The sequence below is a fragment of the Eubalaena glacialis genome, chromosome 16 (genome assembly GCF_028564815.1).
Source record: "Eubalaena glacialis isolate mEubGla1 chromosome 16, mEubGla1.1.hap2.+ XY, whole genome shotgun sequence".
NCBI classification, from domain to species: domain Eukaryota; kingdom Metazoa; phylum Chordata; class Mammalia; order Artiodactyla; family Balaenidae; genus Eubalaena; species Eubalaena glacialis.
Window position 1 is genome coordinate 10,117,620 of NC_083731.1, and position 12,956 is coordinate 10,130,575.

At 39.9% G+C, this 12,956-nt stretch overlaps 1 non-coding gene across 1 annotated transcript; it reads right to left on the reverse strand.

The window, feature by feature from the left end:
- Positions 1-5,455: 5,455 nt before the first annotated feature.
- Positions 5,456-5,562, reverse strand: LOC133076691 (U6 spliceosomal RNA). The gene has a single exon (XR_009697581.1). It is a non-coding gene; the product is annotated as a U6 spliceosomal RNA (small nuclear RNA).
- Between the last annotated feature and the right edge of the window lie 7,394 nt (positions 5,563-12,956).

Consider the following 12,956-nt stretch of genomic DNA (forward strand, 5'->3'; position numbering starts at 1 on the left):
AATGGCAACATGAATAGACTTGAGTAAAACGTTTAAAATAAGTTTTAAATGGATTTCCTGAAAAATATGATTGCAGGAAAAAAGGGAAAAAAATATTTGAAAGAAAACATTAATGTAACATTAGAATATATTAAAAGAATAAAATAACTGTAACATAGCTTCAGGAACTTCCACTACTGATCAGTAGATCCATGAACGAGGGGGAAAAAGTTTGTTGCTTTAAGTCACTGAGAAACAGTATGGTTGTTTGTTACGCAGCATTACCAGAGCAAGAACTGATTGACAGAACTCACGGCACAAAATGATTATGGGACAAGACAGTTCGATAACTCCTGGCCTGTGGAAGCAGAGGTAGGCTCAGTAACTGATGAACCAAGGTGAAGGAAGCCATGGCTCAGAATACAAGTGGAGGACTGGCAGACTAACCAGTGAGTCTCTAGAGATTCCCCACACTCTAAAGATAGCAAAATAGGGGGAGGAGACATGGAACTCAAAACGGGAGAATCAACTGAAAGATATAGGTAACTCCTTCACTCACAAGTGCAGAACTAGGTGTCTGCTTTCCATGGAGAAAGAAAGAAGGGGGGAAAGAAAGAAAAAGGAAAGGATATGGAAAGAAAGAAAAGAGAAAAACACAGATTTCTCCTTTAAAAAAATTGAATCTGGGTAAACCTGGGGCAAATTTTGGGAGTAGGATCCTGAAATCAAACCCCTCCACATCCTGTATTAATGTATGAATGTTGCCCCAACCTACTGGCTGACTCCATGTCTGCTCAACATGAACTGAAACCTGACAGCTGACATGACCCAAATGCGGCCAACATTTTAAGGCAAACGTGAACATGGCAGATCAAAAACAAAAATTAACCGAAAGAAAAATGACACTGGTAAATATAAAAGCTAGTACTATTATATTTTTAGTTTGCAATTCCCCTTTTGTTTCCATTATGATTTAAAACACAAATGCACAAAACCATATTTATAAATGGATGCTGAGGGACCCACAATACATAAATATGAAATTTGTGACAACATAAAGGGAGGTACAGAGCTGGATAGGAGTAAAGTATGAAGCTAAGTTGGTATCAATTCAAACTAGATTGCTATTAACTTATGATATTAGCTATAATTCCCACAATAATCACTAAGAAAATAGATTTTTAAAAATACAGAAAATAAAATGAAAAAAGAATCAAAATTGTTCATAAGCAAAAATAAAAAAGAAGGCAGTATTGGAGGAAATGAGGAGCAAAAAAGATACGAGATCTATTTTTTAAAATGTATAGCAAAATGCAGATGTAAGTCCTGCATCATCAGTAGTCACTTTAAATATAAATAAATTAAACTCACCAATTAAAAATCAGAGATGGCAAGATAGATTTTTAAAAATCAATCCAACTATATGCTGCTTACAAGAGACTTACTTCAGACCCAAAGATAAAAAAAAAAAAAAGTGAAAAAAAAATGAAAGAATAGAAAAGATATTTCATGCAAATAGTAACCAAAAGAGAGCTGGGTGGCTATATGACTATCAGATAAAATAGATTTTAAGTTAAAGACAAAGGACATTATATACTGATAAAAGTGTCAATTAAACAAAAATATATAACAATTATACACATCTATGCACCAAATAAAAGAGCCCCAAAATATATGAAGCAAACATTGACTGAATTGAAGGAAGAAATAGTTCTAAATAATACATGGAGACTTCAATATTTTCCACTTTCAATAATGGATAGAACATACAGACAGAAGATGAATAAGGAATTAGAGGACTTGAACAACACTATAAACCAACTAGACTCAGCAGACATATGTAGAACATTCCAATCAACAGCAGCAGAACACACAATCTTCTCAAGTGCACATGGAACATTCCCCAAGATATACCACATGTTACATCTTAAAACAATGAATTAAAAAGATTGAAATCATCAAAGTACCCTCGCTAACCACATGGAATGAAGCTAGAAATAAATAACAGGAGGAAAACTGGAAAAGCACAAATGTATGGGAATTAAACAACACACTCTTAAACAACCAATAGGTTAAAAAAGAAATCACTAGGAAAAATAGAAAATACCTTGAGACAAATGAAAATAAAGACACAACATTCTAAAACTTATGGGATGCAGTGAAAGCAGTGCTCAGAGAAAATTTATAGCTGTAAATGCCTACATTAAACAAGAAGAAAGATCTCAAATCAACAATCTAACTTTACATCTTAAGTAACTCAGGAAAAGAAAAACAAAATAAACCTAAAGCCATAAGAAAGAAGGAAATAATAAAGATTAGGGATAAACAAAATAGAACATAGAGAAACAATAGGGAGAATCAAGGAAATAAAAAGTTGGTTTTTTGAAAAGATCAACAAAATTGACAAACCTTTAGCTAGTCTAAGAAAAAAAGAGAGAAGATGAAAATAACCAAAATCATTAATGAAAGTGGGAACATTATTACAGTATCCTTACAGAAATTTAAAGGATTTTAAGAGAATACTATGAACAATTATATGCCAACAAATTAAGATAATCTGTATAAAATTCCTAGAAACATACAAATTACCAAAACTGGCTCAAGAAGAAATAGACAATCTTAACAGATCTAGGGATCTGGTCTTAGGGAACAGAGGAGAATGAGCCCTTATTGACACGCATAGGAGAAGAAGCATGCTCCAGAAACCAGCACAGACATAAAATCCAAGGTTGGAAGTTGGAAGCAGGGCTACATAAATACCACGCTGTGAACTGAACATCGAGGAGGTTGATGGAATCAGCTCTCTGAGGTCTCTGTCACCACCCGTCTCCGGGGGCTGAATCCATCATCCTTGGTCTGAGTCTGGATCCATTACTAACGTTCTGTCAGGTGTCCTCATCTAGGGTCTATGAACCTGCTCCAGAAATATCTCAACACCCTCTTGAGAAAGCATAAACCACACATCTCATCCACCTGCAGACAAGTGTCAGTTCTACTTCCAAAGTGTGTCCAGTGGATTTTCTTTTTGCCATCTTCACTGCCAACAACCATCACCACCACCACTGCTGCCACCAAAAACATGTCTGGACCAGTGCAGAAGCGTGTTAAGTGCTGCCACCCATCCCCACTCCACCTCCAGCTCCATCTCCACTCACCACCCAGAACGATCTATTTTTTTCCTGATTTTTATTGGAGTATAGTTGATTTACAATGTTGTGTTAGTTTCAGTTGCACAGCAAAGTGAATCTGTTATACATAAACATATATCCATTCTTTTTTTGATTCTTTTCCCATATAGGCCATTACAGAGTATTGACATATACTAAAATGATCTTTTTTTTTAATAAATTTATTTATTTTTTGCTGCGTTGGGTCTTCGTTGCTGCGCGCGGGCTTTCTCTGGTTGCGGCGAAAGGGGCCTACTCTTCGTTGTGGTGCATGGGCTTCTCATTGCGGTGGCTTCTCTTGTTGTGGAGCACGGGCTCTAGGCGTACGGGCTTCAGTAGTTGTGGCACGTGGGCTCAGTAGTTGTGGCTCGCGGGCTCTAGAGCGCAGGCTCAGTAGTTGTGGCCCATGGGCTTAGTTGCTCCGCGGCATGTGGGATCTTCCCGGACCAGGGATCAAACCCGTGTCCCCTGCATTGGCAGGCAGATTCTTAACCACTGGGCCACCAGGGAGGTCCCCAAAATGATCTTTTAAAATGAGTAAAATCCAATCACATCACTCTCCCGCTTGACTCCTTTCAATAGATTCCTCTTATTCCTGAAATCATCCACATTTCTTCCCACGGCTTACAAGGCTCTGCATAGTCTGGCCCCCTGCGGAGTGTTGCCCTTTTCCTTCCTGCTGTGAGTTCTGGGTGTGTTGGTCTTCTTTTCATTCCTGTTCACCCCAGGATCTTCCCACATGCTCTCCCATGCGCCTGAACGTGCATTCCTCCCACAAGCCCCCCCCCCCCCACCGTGTCCTTACCTGGCTGACTCCTTCAGGTCTCAAGTGAAAGAACACCTACTGTGGGAGGGTTCTGCTACCTCTCCCTTCACCAGCTTAGGTCTTCTGCTGTCCAGTCTCTTGCTTTGTCTTGGTAACATTTAGCAGAATTATAACTAAATTGCGTTTAATTATTTACTTGACCTCTCTCTCCCACTAGACTGTACACTCCATGAATAAGGATAGGATCTAGAGGGATTTTCAGGCTACTGTTTCTTCATCCCTTAACACAGGGTTTAGAACATAGTAGATACCCCACAGATAGTTGTTGAATGAATAAATGAATGATTAAAAATTATTTCTATCCTCTCTAGAAAAAGCCTTACATTTATGGCTGAATGTCTACTACTTTTGCAAGTAAACATTTAAAATTTTAGTTTTAAGCTGCTTAGAAATCTTAATTTCTTAAAGGACAAATGAAGGCATGTCACACAATGCATAAAGGTAGGAAATGTTAAAAATGAAGAAAAATCCTTTAAAATAAAATTCTTAAAATTCTATCTACCAGTGAATCTGCTCTAATTACAAAGCATCAGTTTGAGGCGATGACAAGGGATTTTTTTTGTTTGTTTGTTTGTTTGTTTGTTTGTTTTAAACATCTTTATTGAAGTATAATTGCTTTACAATGGTGTGTTAGCTTCTGCTTTATAACAAAGTGAATCAGTTATACATATACATATGTTCCCATATCTCTTCCCTCTTGCATCTCCCTCCCTCCCACCCTCCCTATCCCACCCCTCTAGGTGGTCACAAATCACCGAGCTGATCTCCCTGTGCTATGCGGCTGCTTCCCACTAGCTATCTATTTTACATTTGGTAGTGTATATATGTCCATGACACTCTCTCACCCTGTCACATCTCACCCCTCCCCCTCCCCATATCCTCAAGTCCATTCTCTAGTAGGTCTGTGTCTTTATTCCCATCTTGCCACTAGGTTCTTCATGACCATTTTTTTTTCCCTTAGATTCCATATATATGTGTTAGCATACTGTATTTCTTTTTCTCTTTCTGACTTACTTCACTCTGTATGACAGACTCTAACTCCATCCACCTCATTACAAACACCTCCATTTCATTTCTTTTTATGGCTGAGTAATATTCCATTGTATATATGTGCCACATCTTCTTTATCCATTCATCCGATGGTGGACACCTAGGTTGCTTCCATGTCCTGGCTATTGTAAACAGAGCTGCAATGAATATTTTGGTACATGACTCTTTCTGAATTATGGTTTTCTCAGGGTATATGCCCAGTAGTGGGATTGCTGGGTCGTATGGTAGTTCTATTTTTAGTTTTTTAAGGAACCTCCATACTGTTCTCCATAGTGGCTGTATCAATTTACATTCCCACCAACGGTGCAAGAGTGTTCCCTTTTCTCCACACCCTCTCCAGCATTTATTGTTTCTAGATTTTTTGATGATGGCCATTCTGACCGGTGTGAGATGATACCTCATTGTAGTTTTGATTTGCATTTCTCTAATGATTAAAAATATGGAACGCTTCACGAATTTGCGTGTCATCCTTGCGCAGGGGCCATGCTAATCTTCTCTGTATCGTTCCAATTTTAGTATATGTGCTGCCGAAGCGAGCACACAAGGGATTTTGATGCAAGTGCTTTAATAAAGAACTTATTTAAAAATTTTTGTTACCCCAGGTAACAATATATTTTTAAATTTCAGAGCACAGTCACATCATTAAAACAAGGCTGAGGCACAAAGACATTAATAATTTGATGTGTGATTTTCAATATTCCAAGGATCTAGCTATATCATTCTGGCCAGTCACTCTCAGAATGCTACACATGTAAAGCAAAGTGGGAAGTTTCCATAGCAATGGCTTTTCACCAAGAGTATGTAAACATTACTGCTGCCTAGTTCTTCCGTGGTCCAAATTTTTCTTGGTTCAGTCAGACTGCAGCTACACATTAGCCCTAAGCTAGAATTTGACAAGAATTTGATTATTGCAACAATAATTTTTCAGAACAGCTCCAGAGATGGGCATGAGCCCACTGGGCTTCCACACATCTGCAGCAGCTGTCCCTTAACCACATGACATTTGCATAGTGAGGTCTATTTTTTGGAACGTTTTCATGAAAATCTGAGAGTCACCCCGAAGTCATGAAGTAGGAGTTACAGACCCTAGTCTCTCCATATGTGAAAAAAACAGACTTCAGGAGATTGAAGTGTCTTGTCCAAAGTCCCACAACTTCACATCCAAGTCTAGAACTAGGACTTTTCAGCTTATTCACTCATTAAACTAATATGCAATGAATACCTGCTATTTCCAAGCATTGTTCTAAGTATATATCAGTTTTTTTTAAAGATAATGATGTCTGCTTTCATAAAGTTTACATTCTAGTAGAAAAATACAGGGACTTCCCTGGTGGTCTAGTGGTTAAGACTTCGCCTTCTAATGCAGAGGGTGTGGGTTCGATCCCTGGCCGGGGAGCTAGGATCCCACATGCCTTGGGGCCAAAAAACCAAATCATAAAACAGAAGCAATATTGTAACAAGTTCAATAAAGACTTTAAAAATGGTCCACATCAAAAAAAAGACACTATGGGTAAAAGCTCTATCTGTACACAAAAAGCATCCTCAAACTATTCTGCATTCATACACAAAGTAAAGCAAAACTTTCAGCAACCCTGGGTTCAGGAAATAGGTTCCAGCCTGGGGAAAATCACAAGTAGCTGAGAGATCCAAAAAAGCCATGCTCAATGCATCTAAATAACCTTGTCTTTGGTTAACAATGAATTGATGCCAGTGGAATGATCATATTTTAAAACTTTTCCTATAAAAGTAACATATGCATCCCCATGTGTCAGCATAATCTCTGCTGATAACATTTCAGTGAATGACAAGTTGATTGGCCCCAATTTGAAAAGCACAGTGTATAAAAACATAATTTCAGGGTGGCCAACAATATGACAGATTCTATATTTTGCTCATACACAGAACTGGTTTGAACTGTTTGGGGAATTTTGATAGTCTGTGAATGCTTTCAGCAAAGAAAATTGGCCAGAAAGGAGAGGGAGAAAAAAGGAGGAATGGAGTTAACAACTGTTGGACAACGATTATAAGCTAGACATTATTTGAGAGAAAATGATGGGGTAAGTGATTGACCGATAAACAGTTTTTTACAACCAAAGGAACAGCATGATATAGATGGAAAGAACATTGGCTTTGCAAGTGAAGAGTAGTGCAAATCTCAGCTTTGTCACTACTTTAGTGAGATACCAAATTATGTCATGTCTTTGACCTCCAGTTTTTATATCTGTAAAAAGAGGATAACAATAGATACTTTCTAGGTAGTTGTGAGAATTGAACTAGATTTTACTTGTGTACACACACACACACACACACCCTGGTTTAGTTCTAATTTCACTCTATTACAAATGGTGTATTAAGGAGGCTTCAATGTGATGTGGAAGGTATTCAGTAACGTACACACCATGGTGGTATAGACAACCAAAAAAACTCCAAAAACCCACAGGTCATTTCTGCTAAGGTGCCATGCAGGGTCTTATTGATTCAAAAACTTAGAGACTTGAAAAGATAAACATAGGTTCCTTCTCTTCTGTCCACTATATGACATCAGCCACATTGGGACCCTTTCCTGTGGTCTCCTCATTCATTTTAATGAGTTTATATCAAAAGCTGTGGCCTTGTGGGTTAAAACCCACCAAAAGAAATGTTAGAAAATAAGATATAGTAGTGAAAATGTACCTGGATAATTTGGGGAGTAGAAGACATCAATAACCTGTTAAATAATCCTTCAACAGTTTTCTATCAGTATACATCTTGCCCCCATATTAAGGAGAAACAAGGGGTCTGTTCTGTAAACTGCTGACCTGTAAGGAATTTGAATCCATTTATTACTTTCATTTTCTTCCACCTGCTGTGAATAACAGTAAGGATGAGGGCCAATTCCAAATCCTGAATCCCAAATAAAAAGTCCAAAAGAATGGATGGCATATGGAGGTTGGGGATTAAGTGGAAGTTAAGATGGCAACAAGAATAAAAACCCTGGAGAGAGAGAAAGGAGGTGGGCCAAAAATGAGGGAAGCTTGGCTTTTCTATTTGATCCCATGGGGACCTTAACTTTCAAATAAGAATGGTGCCTCTAATTTGTCCTTTAAACAAGTATTGATTGGGTTTTCAGATTGGCTTTAATGTGAGAAATTCCATGGTGCTGTTATAAGTAAAAGTGGATAGACCAGCTCCCTTTCAATTGAATTTGCCATCAGAGCCAGATGAAGATATAAAAAATAACAAGTGAGAGGGTAGGGTGAGTAATTGAATGACTTTCTTCAGATGTTTTGTTTTGCACTAGTCTTCTTTTGCATAACAAAATCATCTCAAGAACTAGGTTTATATTAGCATTTGTATTTGGGGAATTGAAGAAAGAAAACTGAAGTGCAAAACTGCAACATACTTGCTGACAATGAAGTACTTTCATTTTTTAAAATCTGAGCTACATAAGGCAAACCTCACTGGGGAAGGTAGGACAAATCGTGTGGGACAGGCGGACTTGCAGTGGCACAAGCCGAGAGTAGATGAGAGCTCAGGGCCACGTGCAGGCACACCTGGGAGAGGCGTCATGCAGTAGGGTCAAGGTCAAGGACAAAGAGCTATGGTGCTAATGCTGCAGCTTAACTGTGACCAGACAAGATGTTCAAACCCTGGTCTCTGCATGGAAAGGCGTCTGCCTCTGGAGCATATCCTAAATCAGCCCCCGGTCTGGAAGAGGCAAAGGGGGCTTCAGCCATCTCTGCTGCGTGTTTTAGAGGACAATCTTTGCCCTTGATGCTCTTTTCCTTGGGGTCCTCTTTTCCCGTCTCTTTGGTCCTAAGAGGACTAAGAGTCAAAGGTAAGACCAGGTGTGAACTGAGAGAAAAGGCGTCACATTTAGCAGAGATCCCAAGCCAGGAAGACTAAAGTAATCACTATAGCCTCGTGTACTCCAGCCTGGAACAGGGCATGAGCAGTGTGGGAGACGCATTCAGAATCACTGGGGGATCCCTCTTAGTAAGAAGGGCAGGGTGTACTTTTCACCTAGCAAACTGGCTACACATACACATTTCTGTGCTTCCCATGTTTTCTACCACGAACATATTATTTTGACATCACAAAACTACAATAGGTGCCATAAAAATGAAGATTAAGAGCTAAAACACGTAAAATCTAAAGTGTAGTTACTTTAGGTTATTTACTTGGCTAACTACACTCCATAATTTCTCAGATTAGCATCTCTCCCAGTACTTATAGGGTTTGAACCATTCAACAAATAAATGCCACCACCCATAGTTCATTGTGAAATATCCATTTATTACCTTTGGATGCTGGAGCAGATACAACCTATCTTAATATCAGCACATTCCTTACTATGAATCAGTTGAAAGCACTACAGAGTTGCTTTTGTTTTTTTCCTCTTTAAACAAATATTGAAAACTATTGTTTGAGTTTAAAGAGTACAGATGGGTATATACCCAAAATAATTGAAAGCAGGGTCTCAAAGATATATTTGGGTACCCGTGTTCATAGCAGCACTAGTCATAATACCCAAAAGGTAGAAGCAAACCAAATGTCCATCAGCAGATGACTGGATAAACAAATGTGATATATCCATATAATGGAATATTATTCAGCCTTAAAAAGGAAGGAAAAACTGACACATCCTACAACCTGGATGAACCTTGAGGACATTGTACTAAGTGAAAAGTCAGTCACAAAAAGACAAATACTGTAGGATTCCACTTATATGAGGCACCTGGAGTAGTCACATTCACAGAGACAGAAAGTAGAATGGTGGTTGCCAGGGGCTGTTGGTGGGGTGGGGGAATGGAGGGTTATTGTTTAATGGGTATGGAGTTTCAGTTTTGCAAGATGAAAAGAGTTCTGGAGATCCACTGCCCAACAGTGTGAATCTACTTAACATTAATGAACTGTACACTTAAAAATGGTTAAGATAATAATTTTTATGTGTATTTTACCACAATTAAAAACAAAAAATAAATAACATGTACAGAGTATTTTTATTTATTTATTTGTTTGTTTATGGCCATGCCATGTGGCTTGTGGGATCTTAGGTCCCCAACCAGGGATCGAACCCAGGCCCCCGGCAGTGAAAGCGTGGAGTCCTGACCACTGGACCACCAGGGAATTCCCCCAGAGTACAATTTATTACTCTATTAGATGAAAGAGCTTTGAGGGAGAAGTGAAATTTCAGCAGGTAATCCTTGACAGGAGTGGGGTTGAGGGCTGGAAGTTTGGGGAAGGGATTTAGAGGCAAAGGGAGCAGCATTCAGAAATCCATTTGGAATCCACTGCATGCTCCCCATGGATTCCTGACATAGTGAGGAATGGTGCTAGGACCAATGTGAGCGCATTTGTATCAGAATGCCGAATAGGTCTAGAAGGTGAGAGACCCTAGAGAGTGAGGGTCTTGAAACCAAGGGGACGACTTTGGGTATGACTGGACATGAAGGGTAAATAGTGAGCCACCATGGGGGTTGGGGAGAGAGGTGACACTGTCAGAGTAGCAGGTGAGAAAAATGCATTTGGCAGCTGCGTGAAGGATTGACTGCTGGGGAGCAAGGCTAGAAACAGGGAAGCTGGTGAGGAATGGGTTGTATTTATTGGTCTTGGAACATAAGCATTTCCTTGCCATTAAATTGATCTTACCACAATAAGTCACAGTATTTATGCAGCCCTACAATTAAATGGCTCAGTACTTTACAGTAAGAACTCTCCAAGGAAACTCCAATATTCAAGTCCCAACAGATGCAAAAGGGAAACATTGAAGAAGGGAGACTCAAAAGAGAAATAAAAAATGAAGGAGAAATATAAAGACTAACATGTCAGGGAAAGAAATTGCAAAACCAAGTGATTTGTACTTTTAGAGAGCTAGCATTCTTTCTTCAAAAATAACTGAACGATTGAACACTAAAAAAAGGTAATTTATTAACATCTCATACCTTGATGCGCATTTCCTCCTAACACTCTAATGAGAAAGAACAGTGTGCACACAAAAAAAGCACAGAAGAAAGAAAGCACTGAACATTTTATGGAACAGGAAGGGTCCCATTCCCAGTGGAGTGTAGGGTACGAGTGACTTAGAGGCAGAGGAAGGGGTGAGTGTGTGCACGCATGCGTGTGTGCACATGTATGCAGCACACACGGCTGGTGGGTGCATATGGTGGGAAACACAGGACAGAGCCAAACGGACCCAAGGACAATGTGATGGTGTTGATTTACATATAGACTTTATTGTCAAAGACATTTGCTGGGAAGAATGAGGTCATGATTCACTTATACATATACACTTGAAAGTAACACAACATTGTTAATCAACTGTCCTCCAATATAAAATAAAAATTAAAAAAATAAAGAATGAGGTCATGAAAGAGCATGAACGGGGCTGAAAGTAAACCTACTTTTAAACCCCAGTTTGGGACACTTTTTTGTGCCTTAGACAGGTAGCCTCATGACGCCTCAATAAATACGTGTCTAAAACAAGATGAACACACTTAATGAAAGTGTTGAGAGGATTAGAAAAAAAGTATGTAGGGTGCCTGTAATAATGCCTGACACATAATAGGTACTGAAAAAAATAACAGTATCATGAAACTAGGATTGTATTATTTATATATACATAAAATATTACTGCTAATGATCGTTTCAGGAAATGTACCAAGTCACATGCCTTTAAATTTATTGAGCATTTATTATATGTCAAATGCTAGGTACTAAAGGGATATGGCCGGGTCCTTGTCCCTAAAAGCAAATGCAACCTGATATAGTCCTTTATTAAATCTGCAGAGCCTCATATATTGATATCAAGAAGGTCAAGTGCCTGAAAATCCCAGGTGATGGACGATGGGAAAACCCTGGTAAGCATCCACAGCAGCACCCCAGCCAAGGTGCTGGTCAGTCTATGGGAGTGCAGCACTGCCCCCTTCTGAAAGGAGGACTTGGTGACCAAGGGGTCTCAGACCTCCAGAGTCAGAGCTGTGCCCCCCAGATTGTTCAGCCACAGTACATCAGAAAGTGGGGAAGCGGAGGAAGAACACAATGTAGAGGTGTGTCATCAGGTGAGAGTGGGATAGCCAGCTGACCCAGGGAGGAAGGACATCTGCTGGTTCTCCTTTTGCAGACACAAGCCATATCCCAAACCCACAGGGATTCCTCGCAAAAGCTAAGATCCAGAGCACTGAGGGTACTGTGGCCAGAACAACAGGATCAATGTGAAGAATGAGTGTTTCCACCCCAAAGGCCAGCCCACATCGCTAGTTTGATCTCATGTTGCAAACAGAGATTCAGCAGCCTGCAGGGCCCATGGACTGGATGTGGACCATTTTCCTTCAGCCAACCACGTTCATGTCCCTCAGCTACACATGACCACCCCCTTCATGTCAGATGCCCTCACCTCCATCAGAGATGGTAGAACACAGACACACAGAATGACATGTGATGTCACACGGTGCTGCTCAGGGGACATTACCGTTAGGTGGATTATCAAGGCAAGTCATATAAGGATGGTGAGCTTCAAAGGAAAGGACTCATAGACGAGAGGAATGGAGAGGGTCACAGGAAGGCTAGAGGGTTCGTGCAGAGGAGTTGGGGGAGAGAGAACAGAAGAGCAGGGCAGGTCTCAAAGATACAAAATGCCAGGCTCACTCTATAGACGGTGGGTTCTTTTCTGAGATGAGCATGATCAGGCAGAAAGCAGAATTTGAGGAATACTCACTGGACCATTCCAACAATGAAATTATTGTCCCTCCCTTCCATCCCTTCTTCTGCTTAATTCATATCTCCCTTAATAACACCACTGCCCACCAGTTTCCCTACATAGACACTTGGGAGTCATCCTCACCTCTCCTTGTCCCCGAACTCAACATCTATACAGACACTAGGTCCTACCTATACTGTCTTCTCTAAATATTTCTGAAAATCCTCTTCCCCTCGACATCCTGCTACCACCTCTA